Source organism: Zingiber officinale, chromosome 9B (genome assembly GCF_018446385.1).
Source record: "Zingiber officinale cultivar Zhangliang chromosome 9B, Zo_v1.1, whole genome shotgun sequence".
In the NCBI taxonomy this organism is placed as follows: domain Eukaryota; kingdom Viridiplantae; phylum Streptophyta; class Magnoliopsida; order Zingiberales; family Zingiberaceae; genus Zingiber; species Zingiber officinale.
Window position 1 is genome coordinate 17,295,449 of NC_056003.1, and position 21,996 is coordinate 17,317,444.

General features: G+C 40.7%; 1 pseudogene; it reads right to left on the reverse strand.

The window, feature by feature from the left end:
- LOC122022854 overlaps nt 1-13,474 on the reverse strand; it is a 74,422-nt pseudogene extending 60,948 nt beyond the window's left edge.
- Nucleotides 13,475-21,996: the final 8,522 nt, after the last annotated feature.

The window sequence follows — 21,996 nt, forward strand, 5'->3', positions numbered from 1 at the left end:
TAGCTTTTGTTTGCTTACCCTTTTGACATGCATCACATAGTTTGGTCTTGTGGAACTTGATGCTTGGTAAGCCTCGCACTAATCCTTGGTTGGCCAACTTCCAGATGTTCTTCATGTTTACATGTGCCAATCTTCTATGCCATAACCAAGACTCTTCTTCTTTCGACATGAAACACTTAATCAAAGCATTAGTAGCACTTTTAAATGATACTTGATAAATATTGTCAACCCTTGTGCCTACTAGTACCGTGTCAAGTGTGTCAATGTGTTTAACCAAACATTGACTTGAATGAAATTCAATTGTGTAACCCGTATCACACAATTGACTGACACTTAGGAGATTAAAAGTCATCCCCTTGACTAGAAGGACATTCTTGATATGAAGACATTCGGATATATGAATGTCTCCAATTCCTACAACCTTAAGGCTACCATTATTACCAAAAGACACATTACCTCTACTTTTATTTTGAATGGTAGTAAACAGTGATTTGTTCCCAGTCATGTGCTTGGAGCATCCACTATCAACAAACCAAGTTGATAGATGCTCTCCCTCGACCAATGCCTACAATACACGAAAAATAGAGGTTTTAGGTACCCAAATCTTGGGACCTAATGCTTCTACAACGAAAGACCTAGGAACCCATGCCTTGGTCATACCTTTCCTAGTTCCATGAACTCTAGAAACATGTGATCTACTATTTTGAGTTCTAGACATTAGAGAAATGAAACTCGACTCCTTGGGTTGATACCCTAACCCGGCTTTGTTGTAAACCGCCCTTTGGGCATTTAGAATCATGTCTAGAGTCTTAGAGCTAGTTGAGAATTTCTCAAGCATTTTCTTGAGTTTCTCAACCTCACCCTTTAAGGCCTTGTTCTCATCCTCAAGGACTTCTAGATGTAGGTCATCGACCTCATCTTCCCTAAGGGTCCTTAAGGTTTTACTTCTTCTTTCAACAATTTATTTTCTGTTTTTGACTTTTTAAGCAATGTAGATAAGTGAGTGATAGTTTTATAACACTTTTCTATATGAGAAGAGGTTACCTCTTCATCATCCGAAGATGATGAAGCCGTGGTTGAAGCGCTTGAGTCATCACTCTCGGATTCTGACTCTTCCCTTGCCATGAGTGCCAATTGCCGAGTGCTCTTTTCCATCTTCTCTTCTTCCTCCGATGAGCTTGATGAGGACTCATCCCAAGTGGCCTTGAGAGCCTTCTTCTTCTTGGCTCTTTCCTCCTTCCTTTTGGCTCGTTCCTCCTTCCTCTTTAGTTTCGGACACTCGCTCCAAATGTGTCCTTTCTTGCTACACTCATAACATGTAACATTAGATTTATCAAAATTTTGATCATTAGTTTTACCTTTTCCTTTGTATCTTCGGCCTCTTCTCATAATCCTCCTTACGAAGTTCGCCATCTCGCTTGATGATGATCCACTTTCATCATCGGATTCGGAAGAAGAGGTGGATGAGGAAATCTCCTTTTCTTTCTTCTTTTCCTTCTTCCTTCTTCCATCCTTGCTCTTTGGTCCTGCAAATAAAGCAATACCCTTCTCTTTTGACCTTTGTTAGCAAGCTCATGAAGTTCCATCTCACAGAAAAATTCATCTAGTTTAACAATGGAAAGATCCTTGGATACCTTGTAGGCATCTACCATGGATGACCACAAGGCATTCCTAGGAAAAGATTTAAGAGCGTACCTTACTAGGTCACGGTTTTCTACCCGTTCATCCACGGAGTGGAGACCATTGATGATCTCCTTGAATCTCCCATGAAGTTCACTCACCGTTTCATTGTCCTTCATGGTTAGATTTTGGAGCTGATTCAAGAATAGGTCCCTCTTGGCAATCCGAGAATCTCGAGTTCCCTCTTGGAGCTCGATGAGTTTGTTCCATAGGTCTCTTGCACTTGAGAACGGACCTACCTTGACGAGTTGGTCCTTGGCGATTCCACATTGCAAGGTGACCATAGCCTTGGCATCGGCTTGTGCTTTGCGGAGTTGTTTGGTAGACCACTTTGACGACTCGAGTTCCTTACCTTCTTCATCCTTTGGTGGTGTGAAACCTTCCTTGACTGAGAACCACATGGCTATGTCGGTTTTGAGGTAGTACTCCATGCGGCCCTTCCAATATTGAAAATCTGCTCCTTCGAAGTAAGGTGGACGGTTGGTGCTAAATCCCTCCTTCATGGCCATTGTTTTGCTCTTCGGGTTGTTAAGCCGAAATGAAGAGAACCTCGCTCTGATACCACTTGTTGGGACCTTAGATGGCTAGAGGGGGGTGAATAGCCTCTTTGAAAAACACTAAACACAAATTTCTTCAAGAACTTTGTTAGCACAGCGGAATTAGAAAACTAAAACAAGAAAGCACAGCACACTAACTCAGAGATTTACGAGGTTCGGGGATAACTTGCCCCTACTCCTCGGCGTGTCCGTAAGGTGGACGAATCCTCTTGATCTTTCGGTAGATCACACCCCGGAAGCTATCCGGCTAAAGGATTCTCCTTCTCGGTGGAGTAACCTCTCCACAAAGTCTTTAACAGCAGTAAGAAATTAAGCACAAGACTTACAGTAGTGGCTCAAGTGAAATGATCAAAGGAAGCTCACAGCCACAATCAGCGAAGAACAAGCACACTGCTTCAATCTTCCAGAGAGTTTTTTTTCACAGTGTTTTTCACAGCAAGAGCACAAAAAGCATTGTCACGAGAGCCTCTCCTCTCCACCTTCATATGCCTCTCTGCTCTGTAACGGATCTCTGCCAAACTTGCAGCAAATCCCTGCAAATCCACGACGTCGCCAATCACGCTTCTTCCTTGTCCGATTGTCTCAGCTCCCACCAATGGCATCCTCGTTTCCACTGGTACCTCTGAGCTTGAACCTTCAGCACAAGTCAAGCGGCTGCCAGCAGATCGCAAACGAGACGTTGCTACCAAAACTAGTTTGTCCGCAGCGAGACACAACAAAAGCTTTTTCGTCGCCTTCTACTAATGATCCTTAATTTGAATTCACCCAACATCAAGTAATCTGTAACTTGTAAAGCTTACAACAGATGGTTAGAAACGAAATAGGTAAAAGCAATTGCGAATCGAAACAATAAGAGAAAGCGCATGCAAAACAAGCCATCCTGTGGATCGGTCTGCAGACCCATCACGCCTTATTATCGCCATCGATCGGTCCGGTGACCGATCAGCTTCTCTCGATCGGTCCCAAGACCGATCCACCCCTTCACGCGAATCGGCATCGATCGGTGCGTGGACCGATCAGATCACCGATCGTAAGACCGATCGGTATCCACTCGGTGCTCGAGTGTTATCGATCGGTCCCCGGACGATCAAGATACACTCGATGTGCTATCGAGTGTTGCCTGATCGGTCCCCGGACCGATCGATACACTCGATGTGCTCGAGTGTTGCCCGATCGGTCCGCAATCGATCAGTAACCGGATCGGCCCTGCACCGATCACCGTTATGCACCTTTGGATCGGTCTGCGGACCGATCCAAAGCCGTGAGTCTAGAGTCAAGCTTCCAAGCTTGCGCCCTCACCCCGACGGTCCAGAGAGCGAACCCTCTCCGACCATACATGCCAAGCTTCCACACTTGGACTTCCCAATTGCCTGGTTTCACTCACCAGGACTTTCCAATTGCCTGGCTTCACTCACCAGGGCTTTCCAACTGCCTAACATTCCAGTTAGGACTTTCCCACTGCCTGGCTTCACTCACCAGGACTTTCCCGTGCCAAGCTCCTCGCTTGGACTTTTCCCAATCAGGTCAATCAGGTTAACCAAGTCAACCTTGATTAGTAATTAATCTGAGTTAATTTAATATCTGATTCAAACTTAAATCAGTGTCAACATCAAAACAACATCCAGGTCAGACTGTATCAACAAGTACGTGGCTTACGTCATCTCATAACAAACTCTAACAAACCGGGGTCCACTTCATGACTACGAAGGTTATATGAAGTGGTATAAAAGGGGGAATCCTCTCCGTTGGCCAGGTATGCTCACGTTGAGGCTCACACTCACAACCCTAGTTTTCAACTACTATTCATCTTCTTCTTCTTTCTTGGTTTTCCACACAAAAAAAGAGAGATCACTGACTTGAGCGTCAGAGGGCCTAGCCAGGGATTCCCACCCCGGTCTTAGGTCACTAACAATAGTGTTGGTTGGTCTCTTGTGCGTAGGAAGCCTTGGAAGCTCCAGATCTCGGTTTTCTTCATCAAAGCTTTCCTTTCATCTTCGTATCTTCACACAAGGAGGGCATCCTGTGACTTCATTCTCCCAAATCCGCTTTGGGTTTCTATGATCGGTATTCTACAGGTATTATTCTTCATCAGCAGTAGGTTTTCTCCCAGTTTTCCGTTTTGTCAGGCTTCTCAGACAAGATCAAATTTGGCGCCGTCTGTGGGACTTCACCTGAATCTGAGACTGCAAGATGGAAGACACTGGAAAATCAAACTTATTCACCATTAGTCGTGAAGATTTGGATTTACTCATCAACACTCATGTACAGAAGGCTTTACAACAACAACAGTAACAACAACAAGCTCATACTGGAGCTACTCTGCTAGTAGCTCATAATCCGGCAATCTCGACTACTGAGCACCGCAGGGGAAAGGAGCCGGAAGAAGAAGATCATGCATATTTCCCTCCGACCACTGCTTCCCCGACTAGGCGTCCTCGAGCTTTCCTTCGTACTCCTTTGGAACAGGGGGGATGAAGGGTTGTATTTCAGGAATCATCTGGCGAGGCGCCAGACAAAGAAAAGCGCAAATCTAAGATGATGGTAGCTAGTGATAGCTCACCGGAAAAAGTCGTTTCTCCATTTTCCCAAAGTGTACTGGATGATCCGCTTCCTAAGCAGTATCAAAATCTGCAAATCGACGAGTACACTGGGACTACTGATCCAGAGGATCATTTGTTGAAATTTGAGAATGTAGCGTTATTACAATAATTTTCTGATGGAGTAAAGTGTCGGATGTTCCTTACAACAATAGGAGGAGATGCGCAACGTTGGTTCAAGAGATTGCAAGAAAAATCTATCCGAAAGTTTAAGGATTTCAAGAAGGTTTTCCTACACCATTTTTCAGCAATAAGAGGTATCACAAAACTCTCTGGAGCTTATTTTCAATTAAACAAGCATCTAAGGAGTCCATTAGAGCCTATATTAAAAGATTCAACCAAGTAGCTATTGATGTGCCCAATGCTACCACAGAAATATTAGTAAGTGCTTTCTCTCAAGGCTTAAATGATAATGATTTCTTTAAAGATCTGGTGAGAAATTCCCCTACCAATTTTGACTCCTTAATTGAGCGTGCCACTGAGTTTATTAATGTTGAAGAAGCTCAGGCTGCGCGCAGAAAAGAAGGTACTACTTCTTCTCCTGTCTCTGTTAAGGAGAAGGCCCCCGCTCCTGTTCCTCCACCGAGGGGACCTCGAGTGGTTCATCCGCCCTATCGTCATCCAGAGTATTGTCCATAAGCAGTACAACATATGGAGATATAGCAAGCAGCACCAAGGAGATGGTGCACCTATCACAAGACTAGCAGTCATCACATAGAAGACTATTTTGTTTTGAAAAATAAAAGAGCTTATAGGGATCGATATCAGAGACAAAATTACTATCAGCAACAATATCCCAGACAGCAAAGTCCACTCAAATTAGAATATCGCTCGGTCGAACCTCAGCAGGGTATATCATCAACCCCGGTCGGTACATCTTAAGTGACTGAGAAAGCTCAGCCTGAAGCCGTGATAGCTCGACAAGAAGAAAATAGGAGCAATACCGCCTGAGGCAGCATTAATATGATAGTGGGCAGGCCCACTAATGGAGATTCCAGCAGGGCCAGAAAAGCACATGCACGAAGACTCGAGATCCATGCCGTAGGATGTAGCATGGAGAGAGCAGCAGGGCCGAAGATTAGTTTTGGGCCCAGAGATCTTGAAGGGGTGGAAATACCTCATGATGATGCATTAATAATCAAGGCTGTGATAGCCAATTACACTATTTCTCGTACCTTTATAGATACTGGTAGTTATGTAAATATTATCTTCAAAAAAGCTTTTGATCAACTGCAGATCGACCCGAGCAAACTTCAACAGATAGTGACTCCTTTATATGGATTCACTGGCAACGAGGTACAACCTCTCGGTCAAATAAAGTTGGCCATATCTCTAGGGGAGGAGACCCTCATGAGAACGAGAAGATCTTACTTTATGGTAGTGGATGCCCCCTCCTCCTATAATGTGATACTGGGTCGACCGACCTTAAATGAGTTTAGGGCGGTCGTTTCCACTTTTTGCCAGAAAATCAAATTTCCTGTTGAAGACCAGGTCGGGGAAGTACGTGGTGATCAGAAGACGACTCACAAGTGCTATGTAGAAATCGTCAGAACCGAAGCCAATGCCGCCCGAAAGATTCAAAAAATGGAGGTTAATGCTATTCAAGAGAGACCACCTGTCCTGGTTTACGAGGAGAAGGAAGAGATCCAGATATAGACCGGTCGACCTGAAGCTGTTACTTACGTCGCGGTCGATCTTGATCCTACGCTGAAAATCGAGCTGGTCCAATGTTTGGAGAAAAATAATGATATCTTCGCTTGGACGCCTAAAGAAGTCATGGGCGTTTCTCCTTCAGTGATGGAGCATTCTTTACATGTCTTCCCAGACGCTCGGCCTATCATGCAGAGAAAGAGGAATTTCAGTATTGAGCAAAATCAGATCATTAAGGGAGAAGTGGATAAATTGATGGAAGTCGGCTACATCAGAGAAGTGCAATTCCCTAGTTGGCTAGCTAATGTTGTCCTGGTCTCTAAACCAGGAAATAAATGGTGGGTATATATTGATTTTCGTGACCTCAATAAGGCTTGCCCGAAAGATTATTATCCTTTGCCCCGGATTGATAAATTAGTAGATTCTATGACCGGATGTGAATATATTTCTATGATGGATGCCTATCAAGGCTATCATCAAGTTCCTCTTGCTAAAGAGGATCAAGAGAAGGTCAGTTTTATAACATCTGAAGGTACTTATTGTTATAATGTTATGTCGTTTGGACTAAAAAATGTAGGAGCAACTTATCAAAGGCTTATGAATAAGGTCTTCCAGAAACAGATTGGAAGAAATATGGAAGTATATGTTGACGATATTTTGATTAAGTCTCTTCAGGATACTGATCTATGCAGGGATGTAGAGGAGACTTGCAAAACATTGAGGCAATATGGGCTCAAGTTGAACCCGGGCAAATGCTTGTTCGGAGCAAAGGGCGGAAAATTCCTAGGGTACATGGTGTCCGAGCGGGGAATAGAGGCCAACCCGAGCAAGGTCAAAGAACTTCAGAACATGGAGCCACCACGCAACATGAGAGAAGCCCAAAGACTCACCGACCGGATTACCGCCTTGTCTAGATTCATTTCAAGGTCGGTTGATCGTAGCTTCCATTTCTTCAAAATACTCCGGAAGGCTAACAAATTTCAATGGAATGAAGAATGTGACAAAGCTTTCCAGGAATTAAAAGATTACCTAGCCACCCTTCCTGTGTTGGCTAAACCTGTAGTCGGAGAAACTCTTTGGGTATATCTGTCAGCCAATGAAAATGCTGTAGGCTCTGTGTTAGTTAGACAGGAAGGGAAAGAGCAACAACTTGTATATTTTTCTAGTCATTTATTAAAAGGAGCCGAGTGTAGATATACTACACTCGAAAAGTAGGCTTATGCACTAGTGTTAACTGCCCGGAGGTTGCACCCATATTTTCTAGCACATACAATTATTGTGTTGACCAACAGTACTCTCGGGCGGGTCTTGCTTAATCCAGAGGCATCTGGTCGGTTAATCAAATGGATGATTGAACTTAGTGAGTATGACATCCAATACCTGTTGGATCGTAGACGTTTGATAGAGGGGGGGGTGAATATCGAAAAACGTTCGAACAGGAGTAAACGCAGCGGAAAAGTAAAACAATGCTAACACAATTCACTTTACTTGGTTCGGAGCCTGTGTCGACTCCTACTCCAAGGCCCGCGGTCGTTGACCGCTTTCGGTGGGCAATCACTATCAATTCGAATATTACAAAGTTTAAGTACAAGAATTGGTAGAGAAAGAAAATACCGACAACAGAATGAAAACAAAACTAGCACTGAGTCGGAAAGCTTTTCGTGGCGTCGCGAGAGCATAGAGGAGCAGATCTTGGATTCTGAGTTGTTGTAGAAGCTCCACCCCTGCCCCTTCTTTTATATGAGGCTCGAGGCGCCCCGGATCCCTTCCGGTGGCCCTGGTGAGACGTGGCAGGTCCAACCAGCAAGCTCCATGTGGCGACGACGCGTTCAGGATAAGATTGCCTCCCGGGCGCCCAGATCCCTTCCGGGCGCCTAGACCTCCTTTCTCTAAAAATTCCTTCTCCTGCAAGATAAGGTTAGTCCGAGGCAAATATATAATTTATAACCTGTAAAACAGAGTGTTAGTTCAGTTTATAGTTTGGCAAAAAGAGTATGACTTAGATTCCGTCTTTCCGAGACCGGAATCTAGTCACGATCTCGACTTAGATGTCCGAAATGGATCTAAGCCGGATCGACGCCTAATGTTCCCTTCCCGGGAACGCGTCTTCACAGTCACTCCCTTCCAGTGACTTACCTTTACTCACCTGCCAGACGTCCGGTCAGCCCTTCGACCCATCTGGACTTCTCGCCAGCTATCCGGTCAGCCCGTTGACCTAGCAGGACTTCTCGCCAAGCGTCCGGTCAGCCCGTCGACCCGCTTGGACTTCTCGCCAGCTATCCGGTCAGCCCGTCGACCTAGCTGGACTTCTCGCCAAGTGTCCGGTCAGCCCGTCGACCCGCTTGGACTTAGTGCCAGACATTCGGTCAGCTCGTCGACCTGTCTGGACTTAGCCTGCACACTCGTTCAGAGTGTTAGATAACGACAAACATAACTTAACCTGGTTTGTCATTCATCAAAACCTGAGTTAGACCGTTAGTGTTAACTGCACCAATAATACCAACCTCGCTCGGCCATCAAGGCACAAGCTCTAGCAGATTTCATCATAGAAGTTCAAGGTCCTGAAGAAGAAAATACCTGGAAAATTTATGTGGATGGATCTTCAACCAGACAAGGTAGTGGGATTGGTGTTCTCCTTATATCTCCAAGAGAAAATAAGCTTCAACTTTCTATCAAGCTGAATTATAGGGCCACTAATAATGAAGCAGAATATGAAGCATTGATAGCAGGATTACAAGCTGCTCGGCATGTGGGAGCAGCCCGGGTTTACATTTATTCTGATTCTCAGTTAGCAACCCAACAATTATCAGGTAACTTCGAAATTAATAATGATAGACTTAAGTTATATGCTGAGGCATTTGATAAATTGAAAGCTCAGTTTCAAGAAATAGATATACAAAAAATTCCTCGAGCTGAGAATCAAGTAGCGGATGAATTAGCTAAATTGGTCTCTGCTATAACGCTATGGAGTTTGGATCGGTCAGTTGAACAGACATTGTTAGTATCTTGTATTGAGAGACAGGCTGATGTAGAGATACAAGGTGACTGGAGGGCACAAATTATATTATATTTATAAAAATGTTTTCTTCCAATTGATGCAGAACAAGCAAGGATATTTAAGAAGAGGGCTGCTCAATATACTATGATAGGGGAGCAGTTATATAAAAGGGCTTTCTCTAGACCTTTACTTAAATATATTGGGACGGAAGATATACAATATATCCTACAAGAGGTTCATCAGGGCTCATGTGGTAGTCATATAGGTGGGAGGTCCTTGGCCCACATAATCTTATTAGCGGGATATTTCTGGCCTACTTTACAAGAAGATGACACTAAATTTGTAAGAGTTTGTTTTTCTTGTCAGAAACATCATAATATTCCACATCATCCTACACAATTATAAAGAACCTCTATAGTTTCCTGCCTCTTTGATCAATGGGGCATGAATATGTTGGTCCATTTCCTATGGCAACTGCACAGAGAAGATTTTTATTAGTAGCAGTAGATTATTTCTCTAAATGGGTTGAAGCAGAACCACTAGCTCGAATTACTGAAGATGCAGTTATTAAATTTTTATAGAAGAATATTGTTTGCAGATATGATATTCCCCATAAATTAATCTCTGATAATGGAAGGTAGTTTAAAGGAGACAGAATCTTAGATTGGTGTAAAAGCTATGGTATCACTCAAGCATTCACCTCTGTGGCATATCCACAGAGCAATGGCCAAGCAGAAGTAACCAACAGAGATATTATCAGAGGTCTAAAAACCAAACTGGATCATGTTGGAGGCAGCTAGATAGATGAATTGCCCAGTGTTCTTTGGGCATATCATACTACACCTCGAGAAGCTACAGGGATTACTCCTTTCCAACTGGTTTTGTCATGCCCCCAAAGGAGTCTCTGCCAGACAAAAAATCCGGCAGCATCTCCCCTGTACCGGTGACAATCTAAAGCATCAATACAAGAAAAATACATCAGCCACATGCGGCTGGAATATTTATATATACAACCACGCAGTTATAATAACAGCCCACTCGGCTGGAATAAAACAATCACAATCACGCAGTTATAATAACAGCCCACTCGACTGGAATGAAACAATCACAACCACGCAGTTATATATAAAACAGCTCACACGGCTGTACTAAAACATAGCGGAAAAATGAAGGAAAGCCCACACAACACAATCAACACACTGCTAGCCAGCTAGGCTTTATACAACAACCACAACAACACAAATACACCAAATACACCACAAACACCGAATGCACCAAATAACGAATACAAGTAAAACATAAGCGGAAACCCGAAACGCTCTTCGGATGTGACGTAGGACCCGGCAGACAGGATACTCCAAGCGACATACCAACCATCTACCTGCTACCTGAAAACATAAATGTACAAATGCAGTGGTGAGTATAGGTAACTCAGCGGGTAATAGACAGAATAGTGCATGGACTATAAATAAACATAGAGATCAAAGGTATACAGTCTCAGCAGGGAAATAAAGAACATGATCATACTAACATACCCAATAAACACAACTACCAGTATCAACAATCTCACATGATATAACGACCATAATTGACATGCAAAAATTGCACATACAATAACTGACAAGATCATAAACACATACCCAATCTAGAGACGACACATGGTACAATGATCAATAAACTCACCATATCTGCAACAGACCTACTCGTGACACCTGTGCAATATAAATACGACTGCAAATACATGTAAAATAAATAACATGTATGCAGCATGACAACCATATGCAACAATCATATCGCAAACAAATACAACATACCACAAACACATGCAACTAATATCTACTAGGCATGCATGCAAATATATCTCCAAAGATGCACTGCGCATCAAATGTCAATGTGCATGCATGCTCCATGGTCACCCCCGCCACCTCTCTAGACACCACGACCCCTGTATGGCCGAGAGGCTTGGGTCCGTGACAAACCGTACTAGCCTCCAGTACATGCACCGCTATAGGCGGTCGAAGCGGACGGTCAGCTAAGTAGTTATATAACTACATAGCTAAGGGTCCCTGACCACTCATAACTCAAATCCTCTGACTACTGTACCCTTAAGACCCACTACTCTAGAGTGGTCGAGGCTGACAGAACACTGAGCGGCTGAATGAGCGCGACAGGACTAGCTCCACTCCTAACTACCACTCTCCAATAGTGGTCGAAAGGACGGCTATAAACAACTGACGACTCTCTTAACCACAAGGAAGACGATAATCGTCAGATGCAATGAATGATGAACATGATATATATACATATATAATCATGATACCGACACTGTCATCATCAATGCAACCTCCAAACCACATGAGTACCCCACAATATGAGTATAATCGTCATAATACCTCCATATATACCACCAACCACATGCGCACAACTACGCATGTATAATCAACCAAAGATCTCCAATAACCCCACAAGACACATGTACACAAAACATAAGTATAATCAACCTATATCCTCCAATAAAAATAGATCAAACACATGTATATACAACAAATATACAATCAACACAACCCCTCCAATCATCACACCGGACAAATGTGTACACGACATACAAATGGACAATCATCATATGAACACTGCCAACGAACCATACACTACCATACACACTCTACATGTGCACAAATACCACAGAGTATAGATAATCCAAAGAGTAGACTGTATAAGAATTAAATAGATCATCACAAGGGTCAAGCATAAGTATCAAGCAGGAAAGTAACCAACGAACACGATATAAGGTAAAGCAGCCTAAACCATCACATAATAACCATGCACTAAGCTCAATAAAAATGTACATAGAGCCAAGGAAGAAATACCCGCCTTTATACGTAGATCACGTCCTGAAATCCCACGCCAAGACGCTCGTCCCGAATCCAAGTCCTGCGATCACATAGTATATTTATCTAATTACATACGAAGTAAATAACTAAGCAACTTCCCCCACCTAATTAGAATAATCCTAATCAAACATGATTAAGGATTAATCCTCCAACTAACCTTAATCATAATACAACTTATTTAAATTAGGTTATACATGTTACATCTCCAAAACTCCTCCAAATCAATAACCCAATTTTATCCAACATCGTATCAATATCTCCCAATTCGATAATCATCCAATGAACCTATCAACCAAATCATCAAACCACAATCAACCACAAACTCCAACATGATTCATCTTTAAATTCTCACCCATATCCATAGTTTCCAATCCAAAACCCCTAATCTAATATCAACATGGATTCAACAATACATGCTAATATATCTAAGCAAGAACAAAGTCCTACAACCCATAAAAAGACCTAATTGAGTAACATACTACTAAGAATCAGAAGTACATCAATGAAATACACTCACCTTGAGATAAGGCAACCAAAATCAGTAGCTCACGGCACCAAGATCCCTGTCCATAAGCTACAAAAGCACCCACACATCTATTCTTCCAAGAATTAATCCATAGCTCAGTTTGTACAACAGTGTATATGCTGAAAACCCTAATAATTCGGACCTTACTCACCTCAATAGAACCCTCACCTCCTCACCTGAGGCCTGTACAACTTCAAGAAGTGGAATTGGAAATGGTCGGCAACAAGGAAGGTCCACCACATACTGATCCAATGCTTCCTCTATTCCAGAACAGAAAGAAGAACAAAAATTGGAAACAATTAGGGCAAGACCCTGAATCCATATGAATCCGGATGAAGCTTACCTTGATAGATCACCTCTGATGATGTCGCCCGATCCAATCCAGCAGGTGTGGAGCTACAGATCAATCCCCAGTGAACAAATTGAGGAGGAAACGATCGATCGGCCGGGGATGTGAGTCAAACTCCCCCGGCTGTGCCCTAGACACCGAGCTGCTGCTGACCGCGAGCAAGAAACTGCCGAGAAGACAACCTCTCAGTCGGAGATGGTCGGTAATCCCCGAAAACCAACGCCATTCTCTCCGGCGACTCGACGAGGACGCGATCGCAGTAGTGGACATGCACCGACAGCGTCGGGGCATTCGTGCGAGAGAGGAAGAGAAGCAGGGGAAGGAAAACTCTACGCCTCGGGAGGGAGAGGGAGACTCGGCCGAGACACGCTGGAGAAGGAGATTGTTGCCGGTGGTGTCCTCGCGGCGGCCGGCTATCAGCGCGGTGGCATCATAGCGCGCGCGAGGAAGGGTTTGGGATTGGGATCGCAAAGGTTTGGGGGAAAACGGCGATGGGTCCGAGAAAAATAAAGGAAAAAGATTTTATAATTAAAACATCTCCTCACTTAAACGGGATATCCCAAACAGGCTTTATCCGGACCCGTCAATTCATCCCCTCAAAACCCGTCATACGAGCTCCGAAAAATTCCTAGAAAATTTCTAAAATTTCCGAAAAAATTCTATAAGGCTATTTCCCATATAACCTTATTAATTTAATTTTTCAATATCTTACATTCTCCCCCACTACTAAAAATTTGGTCCCCAAATTTACTGGTCAATTCAGGGATCCTCATCCAAGTGTAACTACTAAGCAACAAACTCATACTTCACTCCATCCAAGTATAATGAACAAATCTCCAACCATAAAGAATGACTATGTGGGTTATAAGCTCACCCTACATCTGCTACTCCCAAACTGCTACCTAGCCAACTGTGGGATAAATCAACTACCTCGGAAATCCAAAATCCACTATCATCATATCCCCCAACATCTGTATAAGGCACTTGAAATATCCATCAGTCTGAGGGTAAAAATATATACTAAAGCGAATCTCCTAATCCAAAGTCTGCTATAACCACAGTCAAACCATGATGTGAAATCACTGATCTCCATCCAATACTATACTCAGAGATACATCATCCAATCCGGAAATCCCTCTAGAGTATAATCCTGCTACTCAATCCAAAAGAATCTGCCCTACAAATCGATAACTAGGGAGCAAGTCGTCGCCAACAATGATTACCAAATCATCATATCCTCTCCATGTCTTGGGTAATCCTGCAACAAAACCCATCATAACATGATCCCCACTCCACTGCAAAATAGGGGTCTACTGAAACAATCCTACTAATCTATGATGCTCAGCCTCCATTTGCTGACATTCTAGACATCAAGCTACAAAATCCGTGATGTCTTTCTTCATATCGTTCCACCAATAAGAATGCTTCAAATCTCTATACATCGGGTGTCACCCAGATGTACCATAAATCCAGATCAAGGTGTTTCCTACAGTAATTCCTCTCGGATAAGAAGTGACTCGGAAACACACATAATCTCTCATGAAAATAAAAATCAAATTCTCATTTCATGAGAATTCTAACTACTAGTATGAGACCGCTCCTCTCATACCACGTCGGAACTGCACCAAACCCCAGGTACGTCATACCTGTGTAGAGTACAAATCCGTCTACACTAGAAAGTACAACTAAGATGGTGCAATTAACAACTTTTTGTTTCAACACCTGAAACTGATCTCGTAAGCATCTATCCAGGAAAAATTTCATACCATCCTAGACAGTCCAGTCAACGACATAAATGCTGGAGAAAAACCTCAACTAATCTCCGCTAATATCCAACCAGATCAAGGAAACTGCGAGTCTCCTATATCGACTATGCCTACTCCCAACTGGTAACAACCTCTATCTCCTATAGATCCACAGGTGTACCCCTACTGGTAATCATGTGCTCCTGAAATCTCACAGAAGACAATCAAAATACACACTACTTAACTTCACATATAGACGTTCCCGTCGAAACATCTCTAGAACTATGTGAAGATAGTGTACGTGATCCACCTCGGATCGGGAATAGATCAAAACATCCTCAATGAAGACAATAAGAACTAATCCAAACACTCTAGAAATACCAAATACATCAAGTCCATAAAAACATCTAGGGTAATGTAAACCTAAATGGTGACACCAAAGTCTTGTAATATACGTACAATAGGCTCACTCAACCATAAGATCACCAACAGTAAGTCTGTAATCTAATCACCAACTACAAATCACTTAATCCATATATATCACAGGCATACTACACTCCATGTCACTATCAATATCAAACACCAAATAATAGATTACCAAAAGACAACATATCACCACACCTGATCTCACAATATCCATCAATCAAAATCGTCCTCAACATCAATCAATCATACCGGATAGTCTCATACACAAAGATAGAGAAAAAGGAAAGCATCCAACCTTCAACACCTACCGCCAACAACTAAATGTAACCCAAAAAGTCTGTCAAATCTCATCATCTCATCCTTTCTGATAATCAAATATCCATAGTAAAGGAATGTCAATCCAAAGTCAAAGGGGCACACAACCTTCTAACTAAAAGTCTACCCATCTAGAAAGTATCTCCACCACTCTCATAATCATCTCATATATGTCCCTCGACAAATATCGATAAAAGGTCAAACCCTCTAATATGAGATATAGACTACAATATCTGGTAAAATGATCACGTGGTCAAAGTCTTGAGCCACCTGATAGAGACAATGTTAGCTGAGTCGTCTAACCATTGTCTTGTACCCCATCATACTGTGATTGCTCCACCCTGAGGTTCAGCAACCTCCAGTATCGAGCAATGAACACAAAGATAAAGGAACACTACAACTAAATAGCTGATCAAAATATCTATCAATCGACGCTCTACCCCTCGAAGATCATCCTCTAAAATCATACCTAGTTACGATCGGAACTCCTAGGTATTACTCAACTAATACCACTTCCTCCGTATCATTACAGGGCGTAGATCACTAGATACATCAAGGATATCTAACTACATCCGATAGGTCTATGAGTCAGGATCTCCCGTGGAGACACTTTAGGCGAGTCTACTAGTCATCGCCTTAAAACCCATCCTGCTATCAAAAAAAGTAGAGAATTACTCTCTCTCCAAACACCTCAAGGAAATCGCTAAGTGATGACCTGATCCTCAAAAAGCATTCTTTGCTTCTTCCTTCACGTGGTACCTGTTGGTGCGGTTAGTACTAACAGTCTAACTCAGGTTTTGATGAATAATAAATCAGGTTAAGTTAGGTTCGTCGTTATCTAACACTCTGATCGAGTGTGCAGGATAAGTCCAGACAGGTCGACGGGCTGACCGGATGTCTGGCACGAAGTCCAGCTAGGTCGACGGGCTGACCGGATAGCTGGCGAGAAGTCCAAGCGGGTCGACGGGCTGACCGGACACTTGGCAAGAAGTCCAGCTAGGTCGACGGGCTGACCGGATAGCTGGCAAGAAGTCCAGACGGGTCGAAGGGTTGACCGGACGTCTGGCAGGTAAGTGAGGTAAGTCACTGGAGGGGAGTGACTGCGAGGACGCGTTCCCGGGAAGGGAACATTAGGCGTCGATCCGGCTTAGATCCATTTCGGATGTCTAAGTCGAGATCGTGACTAGATTCCGGTCTCGGAAAGACGGAATCTAAGTCATACTATTTGTGCTAATTCATACTATTATAAAATGTGCTAACAATCTATATTGCAGGATATATATTGCCTCGGACTAACTTTGTTTTGCAGGAAAAGAGAGTTTTCCGGGCGCCCGGAAGGCAAATTATATCCAGCCAAGTCGTCGCCACGTGGAGCATCTCGGTTTGAGCAGTTACGTCACATTCCAGGCGCCCGGAAGGAATCCAGGCGTCTGGAGCAACATATAAAAGAAGCCCCAGGCAGGAGCTTCAGAATCAATCTGAGAACTCTTCTACTGCTGGTCCTGCTGCTCTACTGCGACGCCAACAAAGCTCCGACAAAGTGCTCCTTCGGTTTTTAGTTAATTTCCTTGTCGGTATTACTTTGTTTCACTAGCATTCCCTGTATTCATTTTGTAATTATATTCGAATTGTTAGTGATTGCCCAACGAAAGTGGTCAAGGACCACGGGCCTTCGAGTAGGAGTCGTCACAGGCTCCGAACGAAGTAAAAACAACTGTGTTCATTTACTTTTCCGCTGCGTATTTTTACTCGACTTTTCGAATCGATATTCACCCCCCCCCCTCTATCGAATCTAACGGTCCTACAAGTGGTATCAGAGCAGGTACCGCTCTGATTTGGTGCAACCACCAATAAGACTGGGGGTGAAATTTTTTTCCCTTTTTTTTTCCGGTCTTCAGTTTTACACTTAAACTCTAAACTGGTTTATCATTTTTTTTGTTGCAATTAAATCTAAATTGGTGCAACACCAATCTAGATTTTTCTACTATTTTCTCTTCCCGCACTACTAATCCAAGACCAAGTCTTGGGATATTTTTTCGGTTATTTACCTGTGTACAGGATGTCCCAACAAGAAGGCTTCAGCACAGTACGACCTCCACTCTTCAACGGGGACGATTTTCCGTACTGGAAGAAGCGCATGGAGGTTTACCTCAAAACAGACTTCGACCAGTGGATGAGCGTTACGAGACCCTATAAAATTCCAGCAGACACTTCCGGGAATATACTGGATCCTGAAGACTGGACAGCTGATTTGAAGAAGAAGGCGTCAACAGAAAATAAAGCAATCAACACTCTACAGTGCGGATTAACAAGAGAAGAACTAAACAGAGTCGGTCCACACAAAAACGCTAAGGAGCCGTGGGACAAATTGATCGAGCTGCACGAGGGAACGAGCGATGCCAAGGTAACCAAACGAGACTTGCTCTTAAATAAAATTTTTAATATAAAAATGCAGGAAGGTGAAACGGCGAATCAGCTCCACGCGAGGATCAAGGACATCCTTAACGGGCTTCATGCGATAGGCCACCAGATGGAAAATAGAGACTTAATAAGGTACGCATTAAATGCTTTTCCACGTAATAGTTTGTGGGCATCAATAGTGGATGCCTACAAAATTTCTAAAAATCTTTCTAAGTTAAAGTTAGATGAGCTTTTCTGTGAATTAGATATTACATGAACAAACTAATGCTGGAGCCGAGAAAGGTATAGCTTTATTTGCAGGTTCCACCAAAGAAAAGAAAAGCAAGCCTGAATTTGAAGAAGATTCCGACCAAGATTCTGAAGACGAAGAACACCTGGTGAACTTGGTAAGAAAAATGTTCACCAGGAGAAAAAGGAGCTTCAGCAAAAAGGACCTTCAAAAGATCAGTTCTCCCTCAGAACAAAAGAACGTGACTTGCTACGGCTGCAATAAAAAGGGACACTACAAGAACGAATGCCCAAAACTGAAGTTCGACAAACCAAAGCCAACCAAAAAGAAGGCACTCAAAGCAACGTGGGACGACTCCTCGGACGAATCGGAGGAAGAAGAGCAGAAACATCAGAGCCACCTCGCACTGATGGCCCGCGAAGATGAAACAGAAGACGAGTCGGAAGATGAAGACGGGTCTGAACCCGAAACAAGCCACGAGTCCGTACTCGTTTCCGAAGGCCCGAATGAGGTATATTTTAATTTAAACAAAATTTTTTTTAGAATTATTTCCTGTTTAAATAGTAAATTAACTAAAATAGAAAATGAAAACAAATCACTTCTTGAGGAAAATCAAAACCTCAAGGAACAAATCAAAAATTCAAATCCAACTCAAGATCTAACACTTGAGGAGGAGAATTTATCACTAAAAAATGAGATTAACAATTTAAAAGAAATGTTAGAAAAATTCACAACAAGGTCAAAAAATCTAGACTTAATCCTAAATAATCAAAAAACATGCTATAATAAAACCGGACTAGGATATAAGTTGAATTCAAATAAAACCTTCAAATCATTAATAACCCAACACAAATCAACCAATCTAGCTTGGGTTCCGAAAGCGTGCTTAACCACGCAAATAGGACTTAATCAATATTATATACCTAAAGAAAAAATACATTATATAAAATCGAATAAACTAAACCAAAATCCAAAATACAAACCTAAATCAAATTCAAAATCTAAACACTTTAAAAATCAACAAAATTATCACCAAGTTAACCATAACTATAAAAAGAATCGACACAAACCTAAAACCAAAATTTAAATTAATGGCCAATAATTCAGGGGGAGGCTCCAGAATAGCTGGCACCTCCAAACTAACTTACCCGATAGGGTAACCCAAAACAAACTAACCCGGCAGGGTAATTAGGATTAGAGACCAAGTTTAACTTGAATCATGGTACTGGTGAAATTTTTAGATGATAGTACGTTAGGGAAGCTTAGGCATCGCATGTCTAGAAAGATATGGCTTCGATCTGGTGCATTTGGCCAAGTGGAACTGACCGAAGCTACCCTTAAATGGATCCTAATCAGTTAGACCAAGATTTAGTACTAAGCTCCGTGGATAGGACTATTCGAAAAATCTCGAAAGGTTGGTTACTTCTAATGACGTCTATGTGACTCACCAAGCTTAGAAGTTTATCCGAAGATTGCCTATTTGTGGAAACCAAAGCTAAATCTGAATCTAACACAAGTTAAACCAAAACTCCACAATTAACAATCCAATTTCATCTCACAAAATCATAGGATTCCCTGATTGATAATATAGATCGGGTGAGATGAATAAGGCTAAAATCTTTAAACTTTAATTTTAAACTTAAAAATTAATTTCAAAACTTTAATTTTAAACTTAAAAATTAATTTTAAAACTTAAAAATTAATTTTAAATTTTAATTTTAAACTCAAAAATTAATTTCAAAATTTTACTTTTAAACTTAAAAATTAATTTCAAAACTTTAATTTTAAACTTAAAAATTAATTTTAAAACTTAAAAATTAATTTTAAAAATTAATTTTAATTTTTAATTTTAAAACTTAAAAATTAATTTCAAAATTTTACTTTAAATTTTAATTTTAAACTTAAAAATTAATTTCAAAATTTGAATTTTAAACTTAAAAATTAATTTCAAAATTTTACTTTTAAACTTAAAAATTAATTTCAAAATTTTACTTTTAAACTTAAAAATTAATTTCAAAACTTTAATTTTAAACTTAAAAATTAATTTTAAAACTTAAAAATTAATTTTAATTTTAATTTTAAACTTAAAAATTAATTTCAAAATTTGAATTTTAAACTTAAAAATTAATTTTAATTTTAAAACTTATAAATTAATTTCAAAATTTCAATTTTAAAACATAAAAAAAAAAATTTAATTTCAAAATTTCAATTTTAAAACTTAAAAAAAATTAATTTCAAAATTTTAATTTTAAACTTAAAAATTAATTTCAAAATTTTAATTTTAAACTTAAAAATTAATTTCAAAATTTCAATTTTTTAATTTCAAAATTTCAATTTTTAAACTTAAAAATTAATTTCAAAATTTTAATTTTAAACTTAAAAATTAATTTCAAATTTTCAATTTTAAAATTAATTTAAAAAAGACTAACTTTAAATCCTACTTACTGTAGGAAACCAAGTAGATTTTGGACAGTGGTTGCTCCAAACATATGACTGGAGATCACACCAAGTTCACTCAACTCACTTACAAAAGCTTAGGAACAGTTGCCTTTGGAAACAACGGCAAACTCAAGGTAATTGGTATAGGTAATATTGAATTAAAATTAGACTTTATAATTACAAATGTTTTACTTGTTGAAAATTTTAAATATAATCTTCTGAGTATAAGTCAATTGTGTGATACTAGGTATAAGGTTAAATTTCTATGCACAGAGTGTTTAATCAAACATCTAGATAATCCTACCATAAGCCTAAAAGGTTTTAGAAAAGACAACATCTATGCCATCAACTTAAACATTTCTTCCATTAAGTGTTATTTAACACAAAAAGAAGAAACTTGGTTATGGCATAGGCGAATGTCTCACACCAACTTCAGAAATATAAGTAAACTAAATGGACTTGTGAGAGGCTTACCAAAATTACCTAACTTAGATTCAACCATATGTAATGCTTGTCAACAAGGCAAACAAACTAAATCCACTCACAAACAAACAAATCAGCCACAAACTAACTCAATATTAGAACTTCTACATTTAGACCTTTTTGACTCCCATGGAGTCAAATCTATAAATGGAAACTTATATTGTTTAGTAATTATAGATGATTATTCTAGGTTTACTTGGGTAAAATTCTTAAAACATAAAGATGAAACTTTTGAAATTTTTACAAATTTTTGCAAACAAATTGAAAACAAAAAAGATATTAAAATTAAAAGAATTAGGAGTGACAACGGGGGAGAATTTAAAAATCACAACTTTAACAGCTTTTATCTTGAAAGCGGTTACCATCATGAGTTCTCATGCCCTAAAACCCCCCAACAAAATGAGATTGTAGAAAGAAAAAATAGAACCTTACTTGAAGCTTCTAGAACAATGTTAAATGAGTATAACCTACCTAAATACTTTTGGGCAGAAGCCGTTAGTACAACCTGCTATGTACAGAACAGAACAACAATAAATAAAACCCATAACAAAACATTCTACGAAATGTTTTATAATAAACAACCAAATATAAAATATTTTAAAGTATTTGGGTGCCCAGTTTTTATCTTAAATACAAGAGAACACTTAGGAAAATTCTCCTCTAAAATTGAAAATGGAATTTTTGTAGGGT